At 49.5% G+C, this 26,304-nt stretch overlaps 1 protein-coding gene across 1 annotated transcript in view; it reads left to right on the top strand.

Moving 5' to 3' along the window:
- Nucleotides 1-26,304, top strand: part of CHRDL2 (chordin like 2) — a 379,722-nt gene that overhangs the window by 349,924 nt on the left and 3,494 nt on the right. The gene's annotated exons all lie outside the window — the stretch shown is intronic.

Genomic DNA, 26,304 nt, shown 5'->3' with positions numbered 1-26,304 from the left:
TCCGGCGGTTTCCCGCCGGATTAACCCCGGTTGGCCCAATCCTCCATGGCGGCGCTGCAAGCAGCGCCGCCATGGGGATTCCGACCCCCTTCCTGCCAGCCTGTTTCTGGCGGTTTTCACCGCCAGGAACAGGATGGCGGGAACGGGTGTCCTGGGGCCCCTGTACTGCCCATGCCACAGGCATAGGCGGTGCAGGGGCCCCCTAACAGGGCCCCATTAAGCTTTTCACTGTCTGCATAGCAGACAGTGAAAACCGCGACGGGTGCTACTGCACCCGTCGCACACCTGCAACACCGCCGGCTCCATTCGGAGCCGGCTTCAGTGTTGCAGGCCCTTTCCCGCTGGGCCGGCGGGCACTCACTTGGCGGGCGCCCTCCGGCCCAGCGGGAAAGTCTGAATGGCCCCAGCGGTCTTCTGACCGCGGAGCGGCCAATTGGCGGTTCCCGTTTGGGGGGCGGCAACCGCCGCCCGCCAAACTTAGAATGACCCCCTAAGTCTATAGAGAATGTGGGACCTATAGCTCTTCAGATATATACAGAAGTATTCTTATTCCTGTATATCTGTGTATATCTTGCTAAAAATCAGACTTCAGCATGTCAGAAAAAGCAAAGAAGAGCCTATTTAGAGACTGCGCTACAGGTGGAAAAAAGAAGCTGTGCTATGATGACCCTCATCAGGAATATATTTACTGCCTCTATCCATCACCTAAAGTTAATGACTGTAAGATATGTTGGACCTTCTGTACAAAATCTTTGAAGGACCATGAAGGGGGACTGCTATTATGGCTCCAAAAACCTAATACCAGAAAAGAGCTTGTGTCAGACAGTGACAGTGAGGATTCATGATCTTCCTCTGGAAGGTTGCATGAAAGGAAGAGATTCTCGACCTGTACTCAGTCATCTCTGGAGCCATCTCTGGAGAGAAAGTGCTCTCAAGAGTCTCACTGAGAACACAGTCCATCCAGGTCACCACATGAAGGCGAGGCTTCTTCAAAGCAAAAGGAGAAAAAAAACATTATCTTTCAGCTCAAAAAGACCTTGAAAAACAAGGTCTGAGCCTCATCACCTCCACTGCAGGTGAAACACACTTTTAAAAAGTCTTCATCCATGCCGTTGACGGACAAATTGTCAATGAATTACTCACCGTCAATGAGAAAGTCGTTGTCACCACCATAGACGACAAAGACTTTCACTTCAGCATCTACGACGGCCACATGCAGTACCATTTCCACGCTGTCAACAGCGTCATCATTCTTAACAATGACATCCTCATCGTCTGGTCGCTCACCTAGACCGTCGACACTGAAGATCGCATCAACCCCGTCGACGACAGCGCTCCCGTCGACGACAGTACTCCTGCTAATGAAGGCGACTACTGTTCCATCTATGGCAAAACCAACTTTGGCGTTGTTCAAGCCTCTGTCTATGACCATATCCTCATTGAGGACTTTGCCGACAACAGAAAACATTTCTGAAAAATTGCAGAAACAAGACAAATCCAAATCAATTACACCTGCTCAAACTTTTCCAAGCAAGGTGTTACCATTACTACCTGCACTTCTGTTACATGAGGATGACTCTGATGATGGTGGTCCCTTCAGTGTGGCTCACAACCCATCTGAGTTACACGTCAAGTGTCAGGAGGATGACTACAACGAGGGTGAATATTATGAACAGGAGTATTACGCCCCTCAGGAGCAATACCATCAGCAATATCAAGAAGTAGTTGTATGCCTTCCCTCTTCATTTGTTTGTGACCGACAGTTTATGCTGACTGATTACAGGAGGCATTTTCCACCTGCATTGTCTGACACTACACACAGTTGTCTGCCGACAAAATCTCCATCTGTGCAGCCGTCCATCCAAGCCACTACTAATATCTACTTCGCCACAACATACTCCGCGGGCAGATCTCCCCCAAGATCCCACATTTTCTGATGAAGGCATGGAAAAAGGTGCACTCCGAAATGCTCAGTCAGAATGAAATGATGCCATCACCTCCATCAAGCCTCCAGTGGAATCCCCTCCAGAAGACATTGGGGGATTCCTTAGCCTGCTTGAAAAAGCAGCAAGGTTTAAACTACCAATGCCAAACGAAGAAAATGTACTGCTTCCTTTATGATTTTAAAGAACCCTTTTCATAAAAGCATGAGGCCTATGCCCATTATTGATTATATCTGGGACAGGGGCATGAAGAACCCAGCTAAGGTTGCTGCAGACCTACTGAGCCTACAGAAATATAAGGCCCTGGAGGACGCTCCTGCATGTCTCACTTAGCATCCTATACCAGATTTGGTGATCAAGCAGGCAGCACAGATCCAGAAATCCTTCAGCACCAATTTCAGCATCTCTGGACAAAGAGGGTAGGGGTCCTGACAATATTGGCAAGCGTTTTTCATCCCTGTCAGCACTTAGACAGTGAGGGTAGCAAACTCTTTGTCGGTTATCGGTGATTCGACCTCCAGATGTGGCCTGATATGGACAAGCTTCCACAGGATGCTAAAGCAAGCGCTAAGAAGATCCAGCAAGAGGGTGAATGCACATCAGCGGAAGTTATTGATTGCACCATGGACATTTCTACTTCTGCCCTCCGGCAACTTGCAGGAGCAGCAGTGTTAAGGAGACAGGGCTGGCTTAAAGCCACTTCCTTTAGACTGGAGGTCCAAAATAAAATCCTTGATATGCTTTAGGATGGGAAAGCCCTCTTTGACAAGCATATTGATGATGCCCTCCAGGCCATAAAAACAGACACATCAAAATGATCGGGGACCCTCCAGTAGAGGAAAGTGCCCTTTTTGGGGTGCTCTGGAAGAGGTCTCCCATGTTACAGATGTGGTTACCAGCAATACTGTTACCCCTCATATTCGTCAACCTCCCTGCAGTTTCGACCCCAATATCAGCAAAGATAACTACCACAAGCAGCCTATAATAGACCCGCCAAGGAAAAAGCACTGACCCCCGTCAGTGACCAGCTTCAGGCTCTGGGTACCTCCCTGCTTTTTCCATTGTGCCTAGTTGAAAAAGTACTCAAACACCTTCATCGTTGGCAAGAAACAACAGTAGGCCAATGGGTTTTGGACCTTGTTCAATTAGGGCATGAATTGGTATTCATCGAAACACCACCAAACCTGTCCCAACATTCCATTCCAAAAAATCTACAACTCAAGTTGGAGGTCGAAACCATGCTAAAAAAAAGGAGCTATTGAGAGAGTTCCTGCACCTCAAAAAAGGAAAAGGTTTCTAATACTGTTTCTTCTTGGTCAAGAAGTTAAAGTAATGGCAACCAATTCTGGATCTGAGAAACCTCAACACCTATCTCAGAAAGGAGTCTTTCCGTATAGTCTTGCTGCAGGACCTACTCCCGCTCCTCAACCAAGGAGATTATGGGGGTCATTCCGACCCCGGCGGTCAAGGACCGCCGGGGCCGGGGTCGGCAGGAGCACTGCCAACAGGCTGGCGGTGCCCCGCAGGGCATTCTGACCGCAGCGGTTTGGCCGCGGTCAGAACAGGAAAACTGGCGGTCTCCCGCCGGTTTTCCGCTGCCCTCAGGAATCCTCCATGGCAGCGCAGCTTGCTGCGCCGCCATGGGGATTCCGACACCCCATACCGCCATCCTGTTCCTGGCGGTTCGCCCGCCAGGAACAGGATGGCGGTATGGGGTGTCGTGGGGCCCCTGGGGGCCCCTGCAGTGCCCATGCCAATGGAATGGGCACTGCAGGAGCCCCCGTAAGATGGCCCCACAGAGAATTTCAGTGTCTGCTTAGCAGACACTAAAATTCGCGACGGGTGCAACTGCACCCGTCGCACCTTCCCACTCCGCCGGCTCCCTTCGGAGCCGGCTTCCTCGTGGGAAGGGGTTTCCCGCTGGGCTGGCGGGCAGCCTTCTGGCAGCCGCCCGCCAGCCCAGCGGGAAACACAGAATCACCGCGGCGGTCTTCAGACCGCAGAGCGGTGTTCTGTTGGGGGAACTCTGGCGGGCGGCCTCTGCCGCCCGCCAGAGTTAGAATGACCCCCTATATGTCAAGCCTCGATCTCCAGGATGCATAGTTCCAAGTTCCAATTCCCCCCAAACACAGGGAGATTCACAGCAGCCTGCAGCCATTACCAGTTCAAGGTATTTCCCTTTGGCCTAAAATATGCCATGTTCACTAAGTGCTTAGCACCTGTGGCGGCCCTTCTGAGACAAAACAACACAAGGTGTTCCTGTATCTCAACCACTGGTTAGTCAAGGCACCTTCCAGTCAGACTGCTCAGGAGTCAACAGCAGCCTGCTTACATCTTTTCAGCGAACTGGGCCTCACTCTCAACCCGATAAGGTCAGTTTTTTACCCATCACTTATGACTACATTTGTAGGCACCAGGCTCAACACCACACTCACCAAGGCATGCCCCACGCCAGAGAGACAATAATTACTCTAGCGAAATGTGTGCAAAGTAAAAAAGTATTTTTTCAGTTTGCCTCTACAAATCCCAGCTAGGGATTATGTAATCCGTCATTCCTCAAGTTCCATTCTGCTGTCTGCGGATGCGTCAGCTACAATAGGAATTGGACAGATAATCGATCCAGGCTACAAGATCTTTTGACAGCCTCATCCAGATTACTCCAGGAATGATCAGCGCCCTATCCTGGTGGACGCAATAGGAACATCTGTCACTCGGTCTGTCTTTCCTGCCTCAGACCTCTCCTTTGGTCATCACCACCAGCTATTCCCTAGAGAGGTGGGGAACTTATCAACAAGACTTTCATCAATGGCAAATGGCAACCTTCTTAGCTTCATCTACACATCGATCTCCTAGAGCTCAAAGCAGTGCATCCAGCCTTACAGATGTTCTTTCCCAGAATATGCAATTCTGCTGTGCTCATCTGCACAGATAGTACAATCATGATGCACTACATCAACAAGCAGGACAGCACATGATCTTGCCTGCTGTCCCAGAAAGCACAACAGATCTGGGAATGGTCTATCTGACACAACATGCTTCTTTGAGCAGAACATGTCCCTGGCAAGCAGAATATATAGCGAACACTCTCATCAGACTAAGGACATCATGTCACGAGTGGGAACTCGATCTGGAGATCCCGGACAACATCTTTTTCCGGTGGGGCAAACCTAATCTAGACAACAGACAGGCGGAGGACAAAGTACCGCCCACAGTATCACAATCTACCAATCCGCCACCTTTTCCGGGGCGGATACACCGCGGACAGAAACACGGCGGAAACAGGACCTCAAAGGGAAAACGCTCACCTCTACACACCCCACGAGGAACCAGGACGCCATGGAACCAGAGCTGCAGATCATGCCAGCCCTTATCTTCTTGCTCCTCTACCAGGAGCACGAACGCCGGCGGCGAAGACCACGGTGAGTACTGCACCTACGACACAAGGAAGGGGGGAGGGAAAAAACAGGGACACACACACGCAACACCACCACCCCCACCCTCACCCACGACAACACATACACTAATACATCATGATACATTATAGTTACATCCCCCAACCCCCCCGGAAGAATGCAAAGACCAAAGAAAATGAGTGTAACCATTGTAATATATTAAAATCCAGTACGCAAAAATATATATATACACTATAAACAAAATATACACCGAGAATAGTAGTCCAGGTAGTGCTCCATTGAAGTCCGTGGAACACTGGGCCCACACGGTATGGGCGAGGCCCACACAAGATTCCCGACCATGACGGAGAGAACACTGCAGGGGCATCAGATAGCAATAAAACAGGCACCTCAGGGGAGGGAAAGGGGGGGCACCTCAGCCGGTTGAGTGCACGACGCCAAATCCACGAGGGGGCCACATGTCCACTGTTCAATCCTGGGGAGTGCAAAGCCACAGTCTCTCAAGCCTCTACAGTGGGTGGTTTGCCCACTGTTCCATCCTGGGGAGTGCAAAGCCACAGTCTCTCAAGTCTCTACAGTGGGTGGTTTGCCCACTGTTCCATCCTGGGGAGTGCAAAGCCACAGTCTCTCAAGTCTCTACAGTGGGTGGTTTGCCCACTGTTCAATCCTGGGGAGTGCAAAGCCACAGTCTCTCAAGTCTCTACAGTGGGTGGGTTGCCCACTGCTGCATCCTGGGGAGTGCAAAGCCACAGTCTCTCAAGTGGATGACAGTCTCCACTTGTTCTGGCTTGGTGCCCAGAGTGCTTCATCCTGCCAAGGACTGAGGTAGTGGATGGATCTCTCCACTGGTTCTGGAGGGGGCTTGGTGCCCAGAGTGCTTCATCCTGTCAAGGACTGAGGTAGTGGATGGATCTCTCCAATGGTTCTGGAGGGGGCTTGGTGCCCATAGTGCTTCATCCTGCCAAGGACTGAGGTAGTGGATGGATCTCTCCACTGGTTCTGGAGGGGGCTTGGTGCCCAGAGTGCTTCATCCTGCCAAGGACTGAGGTAGTGGATGGATCTCTCCACTGGTTCTGGAGGGGGCTTGTTGCCCAGAGTGCCTCATCCTGCTCGTGACAGACTCAGTAGCGTCAGTGCCCTTGGCGCTCATGGGCCAGCGGTGAATGTGGCGGCAGTGCCCTGTTCAGCGGTGCTTGTGGCGGCGGTGCCCTGTTCAGCGGTGCTTGTGGCGGCGGTGCCCTGTTCAGCGGTGCTTGTGGCGGTGGTGTCCTTTGCAGTGACTCAGCTGCTGGCGGTCCTTCATGGCCCAGCGGGGCTGGTGCTGGCGGTCCTGTCTGGCCCGGCGGGGCTGGTGCTGGCGGTCCTCTCTGGCCCAGCGGGGCTGGTGCTGGCAGTCCTGTCTGGCCCCGCGGGGCTGGTGCTGGCGGTCCTGTCTGGCCCAGCGGGGCTGGTGCTCGCCTCTTGGGCAGCAGGGCAGGTGCTGGCGGTGGCCTCTTGGGCAGCAGGGCAGGTGCTGACGGTGGCCTCTTGGGCAGCAGGGCAGGTGCTGGCAGTGGCCTCCTGGGCAGCGGGGATGATGGCAGTGGGCTTCTGGGCAGCGGGGATGATGGCGGTCTTCTCCGCCGTGCTGCTCTTCCCAGACCTGCTGACTTTCTTGTGGCCCTTCCCCACCTTGGAAGGTGTCGCAGCTGACTCCACACTCCCACCTGTACCCCTGGGAGCGGCTTTGGTGGCTGGAGTCTTCACCCTCTCCCGCCGGGCACTGGCCAACTTTTGATGCTTCACAGATGGGGGACTGTCCGTGCTGTGGCTCCGTGCCACACTGGCTGCCCTGGTGGCCGGTGCACTCCAGATTCCGGTGACTACAGGCACCAATGGTCCTGGAGATGTTGTGGCTGAGGTGCTAGGTTGGGACCTGGAGAGTCGGGCCCTAGGAGATGGACGTGATGGTGGGGGTGGGTGGGTCAAAGAGGTCATGGTTGGACAGGAAAAGTTTTTGGGAAACACTGGGACGGGTAGCTGGAGGGGGTTTGGGAGTGGAGGAAGAGGTTGTGGTTGTAGGAGGTGTTCGTTTGGTGACTTTGGGTGAAAGTGCATGTGCTGGAGGCTGTCATGAGGTGGATGGCTGTTGGGTGGGTGTGTGCCTGCGTTTGTGTATCTTGGGAGGTGGCGTCACAGACACACTGGGAGAGGACACAGGGGACGTGTGAATGGCAGTGGGGGTGGTGACTGCACGTGAGCGGGGTGTGGTGGTGTGTGTGCTGGTGATGGCAGTAGTGGCTACTGTAGATGTAGTGCATGCAGGTGTGAGTGGAGACGGGATTGGGAGGGAGACGAGGTGGAGGGGGACACAGTGGAGGCAGTGGAAGTTGGGGTGTCTGCATGTGTGTGATGCTTGTGTGAGTGCCTGTGGGATGTGTGGTGCTTATGTTTGCCTGAGCTTCCCTTGTGTGTTGATGTGTGTGCATGCTGCTCTGAAGGTGTGCTTGGGATAGGCTGAGGTAGAGGGGATTGGGTCTGGGTGGAGGAAGTTGGAGGGGGGAGGCTAGACACAGGGACAATGGCTACCATCAGTGCTGAGGCCAGAGTCTGAAAAGCTCGCTGAAGGGCTGCCTGACCAGAATGAATGCCCTCCAGGAATGCATTTGTTTGTTGCAACTGCCTTTCTACACCCTGGATGGCATTCAAAATGGTAGACTGCCCAACAGTGAGGGGCCTGAGGAGGTCAATGGCCTCCTCACTGAGGGCAGCAGGGGTGACTGGGGCAGGGGCTGAGTGCCTGGGGCGAAGGTGATGCCCACCCTCCTGGGTGAGCGGCAAAGGCTGAGGGGCTGCTGTACCTGTAGATGCGGGGGCACAGATGTTGCCGCCACCACAAGGGAGCTCCCATCAGAGGACGAGTCCGTGTCACTGGTGCCCGCCGTGAAGCTCCCCTCGCCCTCCGTCCCACAGGTGAACTCCGAGTCCGTTGTCTCACCCTCCAGGGCCATGTGGGATGCAGCTCCCTCCTGCTCCGTTGCCACTGCTCCTCCGCCTGATGATGCTAATGCACACAACAACATGGAGACCACAAAAAGGGGGGGGACGACAGAAGAAAGACATGTTGAGTGCATGCATTACCGCTACTGTTGGCGGACACGACAGACACAGAAGCCCCCTGCACTTCGCCGCGCACTTCGCCTCCACTGTTCAATCCCTGGGACATGGCCTACAAGGCTATGGACGACATCTGCGCACATGGATGACACAAGAGCCTGACTAGGTGTACTTGGCACTGTACACAGGTGGGGTGGGGTGCCACAGGCTCTGCCAGAACAAGGGGACCTTGCCTCCTAAACTCGCCCTGGCCTAGGGAAACCCACAGCCCACCTCCCCCACCCAGACACCTCCACTGCGCGCAAAATCAGCAGAATGAGAGTGTACTCACCCCCTTGTGGCTGCTGTGATGCCCCCAAGCGCCCATTTAACTCTGGGTACGCCACTGCCAGGATCCTGAACATCAGGGGGGTCATGGTGCGACGGGCACCCCTCCCACAATGGGAGGCCATCCCCAGCTGGGCCTCCGCCATCTTCTTGCTCCAGCGGCGAATGCCCTCCCATCTTTTGCGGCAGTGGGTGCTCTGTCTGTGGTAGAACCCCAGGGTCCAGACGTCCTTGGCGATGGCACGCCAAATATCTTTTTTCTGGTGGGCGCTGACCTACATGAATTGTACAGGGGGAAAAGAAAAGTTATTACCAAATGCACCGTCACAGTCATTGGCCCCCATCCCTACCCTTGCCATGATGCACATGCACTCACCGTCGTTTCATGCACTCCTCAATCTCCCCCCTCCATCTTTCATCCACCCCACTCCACACAGGCATAGCCCATACAGCATGCTCCCAGTGTATTTACCTGTTTGTCTGGAGGACCGTAGAGTAGCGTGTACTGAGGGAGGACCCCATCCACGAGTTTCTCCAACTCCTCCGATGTGAAGGCAGGGGCCCTTTCCCCAGTCGCACAAGCCATTGTCTCTTCCAGACCTAGGTCACAGCAGCACTTGCAGTGTAGGTCCTCTCCTGTCGAAGATCAGGTATTGAGTGATTGAACAAATAGAAAATGGCGGTCACGTCCGCGGCAGTGCATACCGTCACCGCCGGCATACATCGTCATTGGCTCCTGGGAACCATAGGGTCCAGTGTTAACCAATGCAGCATTGCGCCGCGGTCTTCGACCGCCTACTGCGACGGTGTACAACGCCAGCGCAGTTACCTCACATCCCAATGTCCCACTTTACAGGTCAGGCAGCTGCCATTTCAGGGGCCCACATGGATTAATTTTTAACTGCGTCACACATACCTCAACACACATACAGGCCAATTTTCGGATTATGATTCGTGTTCTGTGTAAGCTGTGGGTACGCACCTCTGAGTTGTTTGACTCTGTGCTCGCTGTTGTCCTTCATAGGCGCCGTCCGCTGGGACATGTGAGGAGATGGCGGCATCCTCCGGTGTACAGACCACTGGTGGACCTGTCGACAATGGAGGAAAGACATGTGATCATCACATACAGGCTTGACCGTGCCACAATCCAGGAACTGTGTGCCCAGCTGGAGCCAGACCTGATGTCAGCTATCCGCCATCCCACAGGAATCCACCCTCAAGTGCAGGTGCTGTCAGTACTCCATTTCCTTGCAAGTGGGTCATTTAAAAAAACAGTGGCCATAGCATCAGGGATGTCCCAGCCTATGTTTTCCAACGTGTTGTCCAGAGTGTTGTCTGCCCTGCTGAAACACATGCAGAGCTACATCGTTTTCCCTCAGGTGGAGGATTTGCCTACAGTGAAAGGAGACTTCTATGCCCTGGGACATATCCCCAACATCATAGGTGCCATTGATGGGACACATGTGGCTCTGGTACCCCCCTGCAGGAGTGAACAGGTATACAGAAACCGGAAGAGTTATCAATCCCTGAATGTGCAGATGGTGTGTTTGGCAGACCAGTACATCTCCCATGTGAATGCCAAGTTCCCTGGCTCAGTGCATGACGCCTACATCCTGCGGAATAGCAGCATCCCTTATGTGATGGGTCAACTCCTGTGTGGCTAATAGGTGAGCACCTGGAAGCAAGTCATTGGGAATGGTTGTCTGGGTCTGGGGATATCCCTCCAGGTTAGTGTATGTCTAACAGTTGTCCCTCGCCATTTGCAGGTGACTCTGGTTACCCCAGCCTGTCATGGCTACTGACCCCAGTGAGGAATCCCAGGACAAGGGCCGAGGAACTCTACAATGAGGCCCAAGGGCGAACTCGGCGGATAATAGAGCGGACCTTCGGCCTCCTGAAGGCCAGGTTCTGGTGCCTCCATATGACAGGTGGATCCCTATTTTACTCACCAAAGAAGGTGTGCCAGATCATCGTGGCCTGCTGTATGCTTCACAACTTAGCTTTGCGACGACATGTGCCTTTTCTGCAGGAGGATGGTCCAGATGGCAGTGTTGTTGCAGCTGTGGAGGCTGTGGACAGTGAAGACGAGGAAGCAGAAGAAGAGGACATGGACAACAGGATCTCGGTGACCCTGCAATATTTCCAGTGAGACACAGGTAAGAATACAAACCTGCCTACTACATGTACTTTAACACTACTACCTCTCTACTGTCTGTCGTTTTCACCCAGTGTATGGTCACTGAGTTGTCACTTTCCCTTACGATTTCACAGATGTGTGTCCCACAGTGTGACATCTGCTTTGTTTCCTCATGGACTAGAGCTGTGTGACATAGGTATGTTGACATTACAACTGAAAGAGCATTTTGCCACAGTAATTGCTAATACACTATTCCGAAATCACAGACTGACTCCAGATTGTTTTGTGCTTCAAGGGTGTTTATTTAAGTGCTCAAAATTGGAGGGGGTTGTAAAATGGTGAGGGGTGATGGTGGAGGAATGCCCATGCCAGAGTCCAGTCTATTAGTCTCACAGGTGCATTGCCCAAATGGGCATAGGTAGTGGAGCTGGGGCAGTTTGAGGATGGACAGGGTGATAAAGTGGGACAGAAGGATGACATTCAGGGTGGTCTCATTTCTTGGCGGGGGTCTTGGCATCGTTCTCTGTCTTTGTCCTGGATCTCAGGGACCGTTTGCGGGGTGGTTCTCCCTCTGCAGGGGGTGGGGTGCTGGTGTGGTGGTCCTGTGGCGGTGCCTCCTGTCCACTAGCGCCGGCGGAGGTGGTGGGAAGTTCATCGTCCATGCTAGTGTCAGGGGCCCCTTGTGCCACAGTGTCCCTCCTGGTGTTGAGTACTTCCTTCAGCACCCCTACGATGGTGCCCAGGGCGGAATTGATGGCTCTGAGTTCCTCCCTGAAGCCCAAATACTGTTCCTCCTGCAGGCGCTGGGTCTCCTGAAACTTGGCCAGTACCGTTGCCATCGTCTCCTGGGAGTGGTGGTAGGCTCCCATGATGGAGGAGAGGGCCTCGTGGAGAGTGGGTTCCCTTGGTCTGTCCTCCCCCTGTCGCACAGCAGCCCTCCCAGTCCCCTGTGTTCCTGGGCCTCCGTCCCCTGGACCGTGTGCCAACTACCACTGCCCCCAGGTTCCTGTTGTTGTTGGGGTGGTGGGTTAGCCTGGGTTCCCTGTAGTGGTGGACACACTGCTGATTGACGTGTCCTGGGGACAGAGGTATGGGCCCGGTGGGTTTGTGCTGTGCTGGTGTTTCCAGAGGGGGGAAGGTCTGTAGTGGCCTGTGGCTGTGTGAGGGGAACCGACTGTCCCGAGGTCCCCGATGGGCCGGGCTGGTCATCTAGATCCAGTTGGACAGAGCTGCTGTCATCACTGTGGGCCTCTTCTGTTGGTGGTGTAGACATGTGTGGACCCTCCTGTCCGGTGACGTTGGGTAGGGGTCCTGTAGGGGTATAAAAGGATGTTTATTACATCTGTGTGTGCCATGGTGTGCAATGGGTGGGTGTCTGTGTACCCCAGTGCTTGAATTATTGTGTAGGACCTTGTGTGATGATGGTTTAGGGGGTTGTATGGGTATGTGCAGTGGGCATGCTTTGGTGATGGGTGTCCATGCTTTGTTGTTGCATGCAGGGCTTGGTGTTTGGATGGGTGGGTTGTGATAGTGGGACATTTGTGAGGAGTAGGAGTGATGGGGTGAGGGTGGGGGTATGTGATGGCATGCAGGTAGGGTGGGGGATGTAATAGTTAAGATTTGACTTACCAGAGTCCATTCCTCCATCTACTCCTGCGAGGCCCTCAGGATGCAGAATCGCCAAGACCTGCTCCTCCCATGTTGTTAGTTGTGGGGGAGGAGGTGGGGGTCCGCCGCCAGTCCGCTGAACCGCAAGGTGGTGTCTTGAGACCACGGAACGCACCTTCCCCGTAGGTCGTTTCACCTCTTCCTGATGTCATCCCGATTTCTTGGGTGCTGTCCCACTGCGTTGACCCTGTCCACTATTCTGCGCCATAGCTCCATCTTCCTAGCTATGGAGGTGTGCTGCACCTGTGATCCGAATAGCTGTGGCTCTACCTGGACGATTTCCTCCACCATGACCCTGAGCTCCTCCTCAGAGATCCTGGGGTGTCTTTGTTGTGCCATGGGGTGGTGTGGGTGATCTGTGGAGTGGTGTGTGTAGTGATAAGTGGGGTGATATTTAGTGGTGTGTTGTGTGAGGTGCGTGAAAGTTCTGTGGGTGATGGTATTGTTTGCCTGTGGATGCTTGGTAGTTGTTTGTGGTGTCTCTCTCTGGCCTTCGTTCGGGATTTTGGTTGTAGGGGTTTGTGGGTGATGTGGGTGTGTGTTTTATATTGTTTTGGGTGTGTGGGTGTGGTGTGTGTATGTGTATCAGGTGTGTGTGTTTCGAATTGTCTAATGTGGCTGTGTTTTGTAAATGTGTGTGTATTTTGAGCACGGCGGTGTGTACCGCCAATGGAATACTGCGGTTGAAAGACCACCATGTGGATTTGTGTGTCGTGATAGTGTGGGCGTATTTCTGTTGGCGTGACGGTGGAGGTTTTGTTTTCGCCAGTTTATCACTGACCTTTGGTGTGGCGGACTTGTGTGGGTGTCTGAATTTTGGCAGATTCCGTGCTGTGGGTCATAATAGCTGTGGCGGAATTCCGCGGCGGTGTGTTGGCAGTCTTCTGCACGGCGGTAAGCGGCTTTTACCGCCGATATTGTAATGAGGGCCTAAGTTACTTACCTCTAACTGTAGTTCTCCATTATTGGAATCTTTTATAGATTCACATCCGACCCACCCGACCCCCCCCTGGGGAGCTCACCTTATTTCTCTCAGTAGGTGTTTTTCTTATATACACTCATGCGCTGAAAATCTGAGGTAATAGAGCTCCTCACCTAGAGGGTGGTGCAACCTGATTGGTTAACACTTAAGTTTGGTCTCCTTTTTAAAAATGACTAGGATATGTTAGTAAAGTGAAGGGCATAGGGTCTTTTTAGTCCATACCTATCATTGCACTGCTTTTTTAAGGTACCATGGGACTCCCATCTTGACGACAGGGAAACATTTAAGCCTTTGAATCTATAAAAGATTCCAATACTGGAGAACTACAGTTGCAGGTAAGTAACTTAGGGCCAGATGGATCAAATGATTTTGCACTTGCAAACTGCGAAATCGGCCGTTTGCGAGTGCAAAATCATGGTCTGCAATGCATCAAAGGCATTCGCAGACCACAAAATGAAAATCGCAAAAATTGCGATTTTCTGCGTTGCGACCTGGATTTTGCGAATCGCAAATTGCGATTCGCAAAATCCAGGTCGCAAGGCTATTCTGCAAAAAATCGCAAATTGCAAATGCAAAATACCATTGTCTGCAACCAGGTGGTAACCTGGTGCAAAATTTAAAAATGCAGTGAAACTGCATTTATAAATTTAATATGTAAAGTACACATGCCCTTTTGGCAGTAAAAAAAAAAAAATTGGGGTGCAGGAGAGGGGGCCTTAGACCCCCAGCACCCTGCCCTTTTGCATTTCCCAAATTGCGATTTCTGGTTCAGAAATCGCAATTTAGGAAATGCAAAAAATTTGCAGCTATGGGCCAACAGGCCCATAGCTGCGAATGGGGCCAGTATCGCAATTTGCGATTCGGTAATTGCATTTGCGATTTTTAAGAAATCGCAATTACCGAATCGCAAATGTGATACATGGCCCTTTGCGAGTCGGTAATTGCGATTTCTTAAAAATCACAATTACCGAATCGCAATGGGCCAGAATCATACATCTGGCCCTTAATTTCTTGTTGCTTATATTAAGATGAAATTTGCATTAATCATTATTGCTCACAGATTCCTTGTTGAAAATTCTGGAATTCGCAAATCTGGTTTATTTATTTATTTATGTATTTATTTTATTCGGGTTTTGTGGAGAACTGTTACTGTGCAAAGTTTGAAACCTTGACTATTTCCTTTAAGATACAAGCACTTAGAGGAGCCTTGAATCCAGGGGCCTAGAATATCAACGTTGGTCTTATATATTTGACTGTAATTTCTGCTCTAGACATGGGTTGCCTGGAGGCCAAGAGAAAGATTTTCATGTCTTGATTGAGGAACTGAGGCTCCAATCTGTATGGACTCCCATTCATCTTCTCTGTCACAGATCTCCTCCATCCGCCACCCAGAGATTATGTTATCCATGAGGCAGGCCTCAGCTTATCTCTGCCAGGGGGGTTCTGGCTTCGATCTTGGCTCCTCTGTGGATTCATAGATAGGTGCCAATTTCCTTCTCCTTTCTTACATCCTGGCCATCTCCTCAATTAAGCAGCTCAGCCATTGGTCCGTTGGGGCAAAAATAGGCCGGGGTGGTGGGGAGACCTCAGAATTAGAGCTCTGCTCCAAACTCCGACGAGAATGCTTTGATGGTTGGCGTAATGTGCACACACCACCCTTGTGATTTTAAAACAGATAATTTTTTTCAATTATTGTTCCCATGCACTCCCACTATTAACTATAGGTCGAGATGCATGTTGTTAGACTTTTCATCTTTGGCGTGGTCTCCCTTAAACGTTTGCCTCTGTTTCCCAGGTTGTTGATGTGTGCTGGACTCTTTTTCTGTTTTTATTACTTTGGGCACTTTACCACTGCTAACCAGTGCTAAAGTGCAAGTGCTCCTTTTCAAAATGTGTATTTAATTGGCTTATCCATGATTGGCATGTTTGATTTATTAGTAATTCCCTAGTACAGTGCACTAGAGGTGCCCAGGGCCTGTAAATCAAATGCTACTAGTGGGCCTGCAGCACTGGTTGTGCCACCCACATAAGTAGCTCTGTAATCATGTCTCAGACCTGCCACTGTAGTGTCTGCGTGTGCAGTTTTAACTGTAAATTCGACTTGACAAGTGTACCCACTTGCCAGGCCTAAACCTTCCCTTTTCTGAAATGTAAGACACCCCTAAGGTAGGCCCAAGGGAGCCCCAAGGGCAGGGTGCAGTGTATGGTTAAGGTAGAACATATAGTAATGTGTTTTATATGTCCTGACAGTGAAATACTGCTAAATGTGTTTATCACTGTTGCAAGGCCTGTCCCTCTCATAGGTTAACATGGGGGCTATTGTTAAATATGATTAAAGTGTAGATTCCCTTTGGGAGCGGATGGACATGTGGAGTTTGGGGTCTCTGAGCTCACAATTTAAAAATACATCTTTTAGTAAAGTTGATTTCAAGATTGTGTGTTTGAAAATTACACTTTTTTTCTGTGACTCTGCCTGTTTGTGGATTCCTTGTCTGGGTCAGTTTGACAATTGGGCTGGTTGCACCTCACACTAGACAGTGACAGAAAGGGAGCTGGGGTGTAGTCTGCATTTCCTGATGAGCTATCTGTACTAGGAGGGTCACTCACAACTGAAAGGGCTGTGCCTGCCCTCACACAATGCAGTCTCCAACCCCCTAGTGAGTGTCTGGGGCCTGGCCTGGGCAAGGCAGGATTTCACATTCAAGAGAGACTTTGCTTTGAAGTAGGCCTAATTCAAAGGAGAAATTGGGTATAAGAAGGGCACCCCAAACCACAGACTTTAGAACACTTCTGGAAACCAAGAGGAACCTCTGCCTGGAGAAGAGCTGAAGAGCTGAGGAAGAAGAGCTGCCCTGCCTGTAACTGTGCTTTGTGGAGCTATCCTGCAGTTGCTCTTTCTGCCAGAGTAAGAGGGCAAAGACTGGACTTTATGTGCCTTCCATCTTGTGAAGATCTCCAAGGGCTTGATTTAGAGCTTGCCTCCTGTTGTTTGAAGTCTCAGGGACAGCAAAGACGTCTCTCTGCCATCACCTGGAGCCTCTGGAGAGACTCCTACTCTGCCAAGTGGTGCCCATCCGTGTAAAAACAACGCCATGCCTGCCCGGACCCGAGAGTGCTGACCGGATCGACACATTGCTCTCCTGAGGAGAGAAGAAACTACGCACCCGACCCGATGAAAGGAGAAACAACGCAAGGTCTCGCTTGTGAATGAAATCAACACATTGCAAGCCCTTTTTGATGCACACTCACCCGTTCGGGGTTATTTTTGACACACCCAAGGTACATTTGCATGCTAACAGTGTTAGTGTGTGTTTAAAATTACATGAAGAATCTTTTTGTCACGACTCACGTGCTGCTTGCGCCTGGAATTTGCAGATCTAGTGGCGTGGGTCTTCAGTGTTCGGCTTTGGCCCAAAAAGGGGCGACTCTTTCTGGTAGCCACGGTGCTGTAGGCAATGGAGACGCCAAGAACAGACCGTGCCCTTCAGAAAATAGCGCCAGAGGGAAAAAAAACCTTTAAAAAAGGGGAAAAAACCTCCAAACAGAAAGATTCCTGAAAACAAGGACAAAAGAACAGGAATCAAAAAGAAAAAATTTCAGGTAACACAGAAATGACGAAATCCAGAACCGAAAGGCAAGGAAATCAGGAGCGAAGACACTATCCGAACAGAAAGTGTTGCAGCGCAAAGACAAGAAGAAAACACATCCCTTAAATACCAAAAAACAGGAAGTGACCCACAGGAAGTAAAAGGACACCATCTTAGACAGGGAAAATTACATAGAACAGAATAGAGTAGGAACCATAGAGAATAGGGAACAAGGAATGCTGGGAAGAAAAAGGTAACCTGGGAAGGGGGAAAAGACATAAAGGAAGGTACAACAAAAAGACCCAAGAAAGAAGAAAAGAAAAAGGAAGGAGCAAGAACAGGTAAGAGGGGTCAGGAGTCCCCAAAAATGCGGTGAGGAAAAGCAGAGCGAGGCCCCATGCCAATTCTGGGGCCTCGTAATGTGCAGGAAAGGCTGGAGGCGCGCCGCGTTTTGGAAGCACGCTGCGCGGCCCGAGCCGAACGCCCGGCTTGCGCCGAACACTCGGCTCGCGCCGCACCACGCCGCGCGACAGTAGGTCCCCTTCCCGAAGGTCCAGGTTTGAGAGGAAATAAACGGTGAAAGCGTTCAATCAGAAGAGGTGCATGAACAGAAGATGCATCTTCCCAAGAGCATTCACTGAGAGGATAACCCTTCCAATGAATCAGATACTGAAGACGTTTGTGAAAAAGACGAGAGTCACAAATTTCCTGTACCTCATATTCAGGAACATCATCCACTAGTACAGGAGGAGGACAAGGGAACTGACGAGAGTAAGGGTCAGGTACATAAGGTTTGAGCTGGGAAACATGAAAGACTGGATGAATCTTCCATGTATGAGGCAAGTGAAGACGGACAGTGACAGGATTAATCAACTGAAGAATACGGAAAGGCCCGTAGTAGCGAGGTGTGAACTTGTTCGGAGAAAGACGTGAGGGTAAGAATTTGGATGAAAGCCAGACTTTATCTTGCAGGCGATAGTCTGGAGTGGTCCTACGTTTCTTGTCTGCTGCTTTCTTCATATATCTCTTGGTGTGTAACAAATTGGATCGAATTAGTCTATGGATTTGTAGAAGTCGTTTGGAGAGATAAGTAATAGCGGGCAGGGGAGAGGTGGACCGAGGAGAAGTAGGAAAAGAGGTAGGATGAAAGCCATAAGAACAGAAAAAAGGAGTGACCTTGGAGGCACTATGGACAGTATTATTGTAGGAAAATTCAGCAATAGGGAGATAAGTGTTCCAGTTGCTTTGGGTAGAATTGCAAAAACAGCGAAGGTATTGCTCTAATCCTTGGTTCAGACGCTCGGTCTGTCCATTGGTCTGAGGATGGAACCCCGATGACAGGGCTCTATTGATATTAAGTGTTTTACAAAAATACCTCCAAAACCGGGAAATGTACTGAGGTCCTCTATCAGATATAATGGTATGTGGGAGTCCATGGAGACGGAAGATATGATCGATAAATATCTAGCTTAGTTCTTGGGATGTAGGTAGCTTTTTCAGGGCAGTGAAGTGAGCCATCTTAGTAAAGGAATCCACAGTGACCATGATAACCCGGTTTCCTGCTGATGGTGGGAGCGAACACATGAAATCAGTAGAGATGGTGTGCCATGGAGCTGGCGGAACAGGCAAAGGCTGTAGCAATCCTGCAGGTCTGGTACGGGGAATCTTGACTTGAGCACATATGGGACAAGCCTGAACGTATCTTTCAACATCCAGCTTGCAGGTAGGCCACCAGAAAAATCGCGAAAGAAGTTCTTGTGTGGCCTTGAGGCCTCTATGACCAGCAACCGGTGAATCATGGCACATTTGTAATGCTTTTTCTTTAACTCTGTTAGTAGGGAGGAATAACAGGTTCTGATAATAATAATATCCTTGTCTCTTACTTAATAAAGGTCTTAGTTTTTCTACTTCGTGGTCAGATAGGCTGGCGTATTCCAGTTGTACCTCCTCCAGAAAAGACTGAGCCACTCCAATGATCTTACTAGGTTCCAGTAGATACTGAGATGGGGAAGGAGTACAATCTGGATAACGGCGAGACAGAGCATCAGCCAGAATGTTTTGGGATCCAGGAATATAAGTGATGTAAAAATCATACTGACTGAAGAAAAAGGCCCAACGAGCCTGGCGACTATTCTGGCATACAAAATTTCGTAAAATTGTAGGTTACGGTGGTCTGTTCTCACCTCAAAATGCTCCTTGGAACCCATCAGAAACTGTCTCCATTCTAGGCAGGCTGTTTTCAGAGCCAATAATTCCCTTTCAAGTACTGAGTAATGTTGTTCTGCGGTAGAGAGTATATGAGACAAATAGAAAACAGGATGTTCAAGACCATCATCCTCTTGTTCTTGGAGTAAGACAGCTCCGATGGCTCTTTCGGAAGCATCGGTGACAACAATAAATTGTTTGTTGGTATATGGATGTCTTAAGATGGGGGCTTGAGTGAAAGCCCTCTTTAAATCTTGAAAAGCTGTTTCAGCCGCCTTAGTCCAGACAAACCCTTTCGTTACATTTTCCTTCTTTAAAGTGTGAGTTATGTGACTGGTCTGTTTCGCAAAGTCTAAGATGAACTGCCGATAAAAGTTTGCCAATCCTAGAAAACATTGTGTTTCTTTAATAGAGGAAGGAGAAGGCCAATCTGGAATAGCTTGTACTTTTTCTTGATCCATAGCTATGCCGGTAGGACTTAAATGATAACCCAGATATTTGACTTCCGTTTTGTCGAACTCACACTTTTCTGGTTTGCAAAATAGTTGATGTGCCCGGAGTCTTTGAAGGACTTGTTTCACATGGGAAGAATGGAGTTCGGGATTTCTAGAATAAATAAGAATATCATCTAAGTAAATTACAACTGTCTGGTTCAGAAGGTCAGAAAACACTGAGTCCATAAATCTCTGGAAGATTGCCGGGGCATTAGTGAGACCAAAAGGCATAACCTTGTATTCAAAGTGACCAAATGGGGTCCTGAAAGCTGTCTTCCACTCGTCTCCTTCTTTAATGCGTAAAAGGTGGTAGGCTCCTCGTAGATCTAGTTTGGTAAAACGTTGAGCCCCTCTGACTGCTTCTAGAATATCCCTGATGAGAGGCAAAGGATAACGATCTTTAATAGTTATCTTATTCAGGCCTCGAAAATCCAGGCAAGGACGAAGATCCTTTGTCTTCTTGGGTACAAAAAAGAGAGGAGCCCCGGCCGGAGAAGACGATGGAACAATAAGACCACTCTGTACATTTTCTTCCAGATACTCTTTTAGTACTTCCTTTTCGGGTTCCGTGAGGGAATACATCCTCCCAAAAGGAACGATTGTGCCGGGTTCCAAGGGAATAGCACAATCGTAGTCTCGATGTGGAGGTAACACAGGTTTGGATGGTTTTTGGAACACATCTTGAAACTCCAAATAGTGTTCAGGGACTCCTTGGACAGTATTAATGGAATAACCGGTAGTACCTTCAGTAAATATGGATCTTTTCGGTGACCAATACTTGTCGGAAGCAAAACAGTTCTCATGACAAAATTGTGAAGACAAGGAAACAGTCCGGGTTACCCAATTCACATACGGATTATGTCTGATGAACCACGGAATTCCAAGAATGATGGTATGGTTGGGGGATGTTATGAGATCAAAGGAGATGTGTTCTTGATGGTTCCCGATCTGTAAACTTAACATCAGGGTTGTAGTATCAACTGGACCAGAGGATATCAAGGATCCATCCACTGTGTGCACTTGTTCGGGAATTTCTTTAGGTTGTGTAGGAACTTGTTGAGCAGCGGCCCACGTCTTATCCATGTAAATACCACTAGCACCACAATCTAGTAATGCCATAGTCTTTTCTTGACGGCTGTCAGGAAGTTGTAACATGACAGGTAATATGAACAAGGATGTCGTATTGTCATTAAAGGAGCTGATGGAAGGTATAGCCGATGATCCCGTCCCCTCCCTTCTTACAGAGGACGGGAAGTGGCGTTTCCCGATGGCCTGGGCGGACGTACAGGACAGGTACGAAGCATGTGACCAGCAGAACCACAGTACAGGCACAACCCTTTCTTACGTCTGTCTTCTCGCTCGCTAGCGGAGAGCGGGCCTCGAGTAGTATCCACCTGCATGGGTTCCCCTTCGATGTCTCTAGCAGGAGGGCGAGGTTCCTCAGAACGATGCAGATAAGCTTGTGAAGTGCTTGGCTGGGAAGACCCTCTACTCCTTCTCTTCTCCGATCTCCGTTCCTGAAGACGGTACTCGATGGAAAGTGCTTGATCCATCAGGCCACGAAGATCTTCCACTCTGGTGGAATGTACTAATTCATCTTTTATTTCTTCTTTGAGTCCTCTACGAAACAAAGTCACCAGAGTACGTTCCACCCAGGTGGTCTCTGCCGCTAGCTGACGAAAACGTGTTATATATTGAAGGACATCTTGTGAGCCTTGTTGGATGTCGCATAAGGCTTCTTCCGCAGAGGCCTCCAATCCTGGACGACTAAACATTTGTTTGAAGCGGTTCACGAAGGTGGAATAGTCCGACAATACCGGGTCGTTGGATGATACCATCGGGGTTGCCCAGGCCAAGGCAGGAACGGATAAAGCACTGATAAGATAACCCACCTTTGTCCTGTCATGGGAGAATTGGGTAGGTCGGAAGGCGAAGTACACCGTTAATGCATCAAGGAACTCACGTAGTTTGGTTGGTTCACCGGAGAAACGAGGGGTTGAAGCGGAGATAGTCGGAACATCACTACTGCGAAAAGCCAAAGCCTGTCGTAACGCAGCATTTTCATTGCGTAGTTGTTGCAATTCCTGAGCTTGTTGCTGAATCGTTGTCAGAAGAGATGGATCAGGATCTGCAGCCGCCGCCACTGTGTCATCCATGGTGTTTGAGGACGTCGGAATGGTTTGGCGCTGCAATCTGTCACGACTCACGTGCTGCTTGCGCCTGGAATTTGCAGATCTAGTGTCGTGGGTCTTCAGTGTTCGGCTTTGGCCCAAAAAGGGGCGACTCTTTCTGGTAGCCAAGGTGCTGTAGGCAATGGAGACGCCAAGAACAGACCGTGCCCTTCAGAAAATAGCGCCAGAGGGAAAAAAAACCTTTAAAAAAGGGGAAAAAACCTCCAAACAGAAAGATTCCTGAAAACAAGGACAAAAGAACAGGAATCAAAAATAACAAATTTCAGGTAACACAGAAATGACGAAATGCAGAACCGAAAGGCAAGGAAATCAGGAGCGAAGACACTATCCGAACAGAAAGTGTTGCAGCGCAAAGACAAGAAGAAAACACATCCCTTAAATACCAAAAAACAGGAAGTGACCCACAGGAAGTAAAAGGACACCATCTTAGACAGGGAAAATTACATAGAACAGAATAGAGTAGGAACCATAGAGAATAGGGAACAAGGAATGCTGGGAAGAAAAAGGTAACCTGGGAAGGGGGAAAAGACATAAAGGAAGGTACAACAAAAAGACCCAAGAAAGAAGAAAAGAAAAAGGAAGGAGCAAGAACAGGTAAGAGGGGTCAGGAGTCCCCAAAAATGCAGTGAGGAAAAGCAGAGCGAGGCCCCATGCCAATTCTGGGGCCTCTTAATGTGCAGGAAAGGCTAGGGGCGCGCCGCGTTTTGGAAGCGCGCTGCGCGGCCCGAGCCGAACGCCCGGCTTGCGCCGAACACTCGGCTCACGCCGCACCACGCGGCGCGACACTTTTTGCATTTTTATTGATAACTTGACCTGTGTATTGTGGATTTTTGTTGTTTTGGTCTTGTTTTGTTTAGGTAAATATTTCCTATTTTTCTAAACCTGTATTGTGTCATTTTGTAGTGTTTTAATTGAGTTGCTGTGTGTGTTGGTACAAATACTTTACACCTAGCACTCAGAAGTTAAGCCTGCTTCTTGTGCCAAGCTACCAACGGGGTGAGCGGGGATTAGCTGAGGGTGATTCTCTTTTACCCTGACTAGAGTGAGGGTCCTTCCTTGTACAGGGGGTAACCTGACTGCCAACCAAGGACTCCATTTCTAGCACATGTTGAGTTCTGCATAGTTTCGGTGAGAAAAGAAAGTTGTGGAAAGAAATATGTATCTGAAATTGGTTTATGTGGCTCCTGGTTAACCCTAAATTAATTCAAACTGACATCTTTGTAGTAGGCTCAGAATATAGAAATGTGTTTCTAACTGCTAAATTGTTTCCTCTAGATATTAAACTTTAAATGACAGGTTTAAAAACTTGTTGTTAAATTTTGTGTATGCATGGGCATGAGTGCACCACATAAGGTAACAAAGTAGCCTGTCCTTTTTCACTTTGGATGTGTCAGATAAGGGTCAGATGAGGGTGAAAGATGGCTGTTGCCAGTTGAAACGTGAATAAAGATTTAAACCAGAATATCGACAGGTCATACTGTTGTAACCTAAATAACAAGTGACAAAATATTGAAATGTAACTTTGTATACATTTTCTATACCGAACTCCACACATATGTATGCCGATGATGTATATATATTCAAGGTAGCGTTAAGAATCGTAACTCCATACCTTCTCTGAGCACGTACCAATTAGGTTTTTGGACCTCAATATTATGGTCTCAATATTGTGACCTGTCGATACTTTGCCTTGGATACTCCCTTCTACAATAGTTAAAGATGGAAACAAATTAACAGAAGTCACAATAGAAAAGTTTAAAAGGGGGGTGATTCTGGAATTTTGTATTACGGGCCTGTTAGTTGGTGAGCCTTTCCTTAAAGAAGTAATCCACTTAACCCTCCATAGGATACTGACACAGCAGCTCCCAGGCCAGGTGGTAAAGTGTAGCTGTATCTTCTTCTATGGACCCTGGAATTTCAATCTGTTCCCTTGCTCATTTCTCCCACTTACTAAAATTCAACTTTAGAAGGTCAGCTGGCCAATTTATGGCCCATCCTCATTCATCGTGAACAGGTTCTGGTATTAGGTGCAATTGTATACTGGTGCAGTTGAGTGGGGCCTACCAAACAGTCGGTTGGTATAGACAGTGAGCTGTCTATCAGTGGTGCAACCAGTGCAGTGGCGCCAGGCCGCAGAGCTGGGAAGGTCTCCAACATTCTCTGCACCAGCTGCAGTTTGGTTTAAAAGCTGCATGTTTGGAGTACGTTTTGTAAGTTTCTCCCGGGGGCCTGGCTCTGCGCTGACTTTGACTTGGGGTTTTGGGGGACGAGTCACTGCCACTATGATAGTGATAAGCCCCTGGTAGGTACTGGCGAACTCAGCCCTGACGAGCTGTACACACTGGCAAGTGACGTTTGGTCCCTACTATTTCTATTTGTGTTAAAAACTAATAAAAAGATGGTTAAGACAAGCCGTACACACCGGGTCATAATGAGGATGTCAGTAATAAGGAGGAGAAGGAAAGGGAGGAAGGAGTTGAGACGAAGAGAAATAAAGACAATTTGTAGGAGTGACAGAGAGGAGGAGGATTGAGAAGCAAAAGGGAGTAAGGACAGCGAGGAGAGGATGACTAAGGGGAGGGGAGAAGCATATAGATTGAAGAGAACTAGTGGAGAGGGGAAGAGGGAATGTCGAAGAGGAGAGGGTAAAGGAGAGCATGAAGAGGAGAAGATAAAGTAACAAAAGGAGAAAGTATATTAAAAGGAGTGGTAGAAAAAGAGTGGAAGAGACTATGGAGGTGAGAAAGTGAAAGTCTAGATTGAGATGAGAGAAGAGAGGGTTGAGGAAAAAAAGAATAAGGAAGAAGCAGAATGAGAAACTTAGGGACCTATAAGCAAGGACATAGCTTAAACCATGGAGCTGTTGTCGGAGAAGAAATAAAGAAGTGACACAACTCCGGTTGGCAATATAGTATATGTTTTTATCAAAGACAGTCGGGAGGACAGAACCGTTCTGTAAAACTGAAACTGAACTCAAACTGCTACAATACAGACAGTGTCATATATAGGCCCTCATTATGTACATGTCGGTTCAGACCGCCATGCCAGCGACAGCGGAAAAGACCGCCACCGTCATGGCGGTCTGAACCGACATATAAACAACATAGGGAGGGCCGCCTGTGGCGGCCCTCCTCCACCGCTAGATTGCCGCTGACAGGCATCCTGACGGTGGAGGGAATCATTTTCCAACAGGGCAGCGCTGCCACTCGGATAATGATCCCTTCTGCCACCTGCCATTCCCTGGCGGGTCCCCCCGCCATGGAAAGGCTGGCGGAAGGGGTGCTCCAGGGCCCCACAGGGGGCCCCTACAATGCCCAAGCACTTGTCATGGGCAGTGCAGGGGCCCCTGTTCAGTGCCCCCTCGTGCAGGCGGGCACTGATCTGTGCGAGGGGTGCAGCTGCACCTGCCGCACAGCGGCATTAATGAGCCGCCGGCAATGTCCCGGCCATGCATTATGCTGGGCTGGCGGGTGGAAACAATGTTTCCACCCGCCGGCCCAGCAGAATATTCATTTTGTGGCTGGCAGGGTCCCAGGGGGGCTGGCGGTCAGTGAAATGACCACCAGCATGAACACAGTGTAAACACCGCCGTGTTCATAATGACCCCCATAGTCTCAAAACCACAATAATGTGTTATTCATTGGTATGCATATCTAATCAATGGCTTGCTCAAGCACAGAAGCAATAGTTTCTGCAAAATCATCTAACCCACGTTACAGACTCTGATTGAAGTGCACAAGTTATTGATACATTTCTTACCTACTCTAAACTGTGGTGTCCTTCATGGTCTCATGCTTTGAAGCATATGAGTACTTTCTTCCCTACGCGTCTGCTGCTCTGCAATGTTTATCTTGTTTCTTTGTGTCTACATTTTTTCTCAGAGACTTGTACTGCACTGCATGGCTGTGGTGCATGCTGTGACCTTCCATTTCTGCTGTGTTTAATAATTATATTCCCCTATCTACTAGAACTTGTGTCTGCTTTGCCTCCAGGCCCCCCTCTATTCTGGCTCTCTATTCTAACATCATAAACAGCTTGGGCTTATGTTTGTCCTTGACCACATACAATTCTGCACTTCTTTCTCCTGATACGTGCATTGGTAAGAGTGGACCTTGTCTCTTATTTACATTCACTATAACAGAGTGCCTAAAACCACGAGCTGCCTTCTGCAGCCCTTTTTTCCCATTTTTTGAAAAAAACAAAACTTTCACTTTATTTTGGCTAATTTCTTGGTCTCCTTCAGGGGAACCCACAAAGTCT

The sequence above is a fragment of the Pleurodeles waltl genome, chromosome 8 (assembly GCF_031143425.1).
Source record: "Pleurodeles waltl isolate 20211129_DDA chromosome 8, aPleWal1.hap1.20221129, whole genome shotgun sequence".
Taxonomy (NCBI): domain Eukaryota; kingdom Metazoa; phylum Chordata; class Amphibia; order Caudata; family Salamandridae; genus Pleurodeles; species Pleurodeles waltl.
Note: the sequence above shows the minus strand (reverse complement) of the source record. Positions and strands in the feature narration are given on the sequence as shown.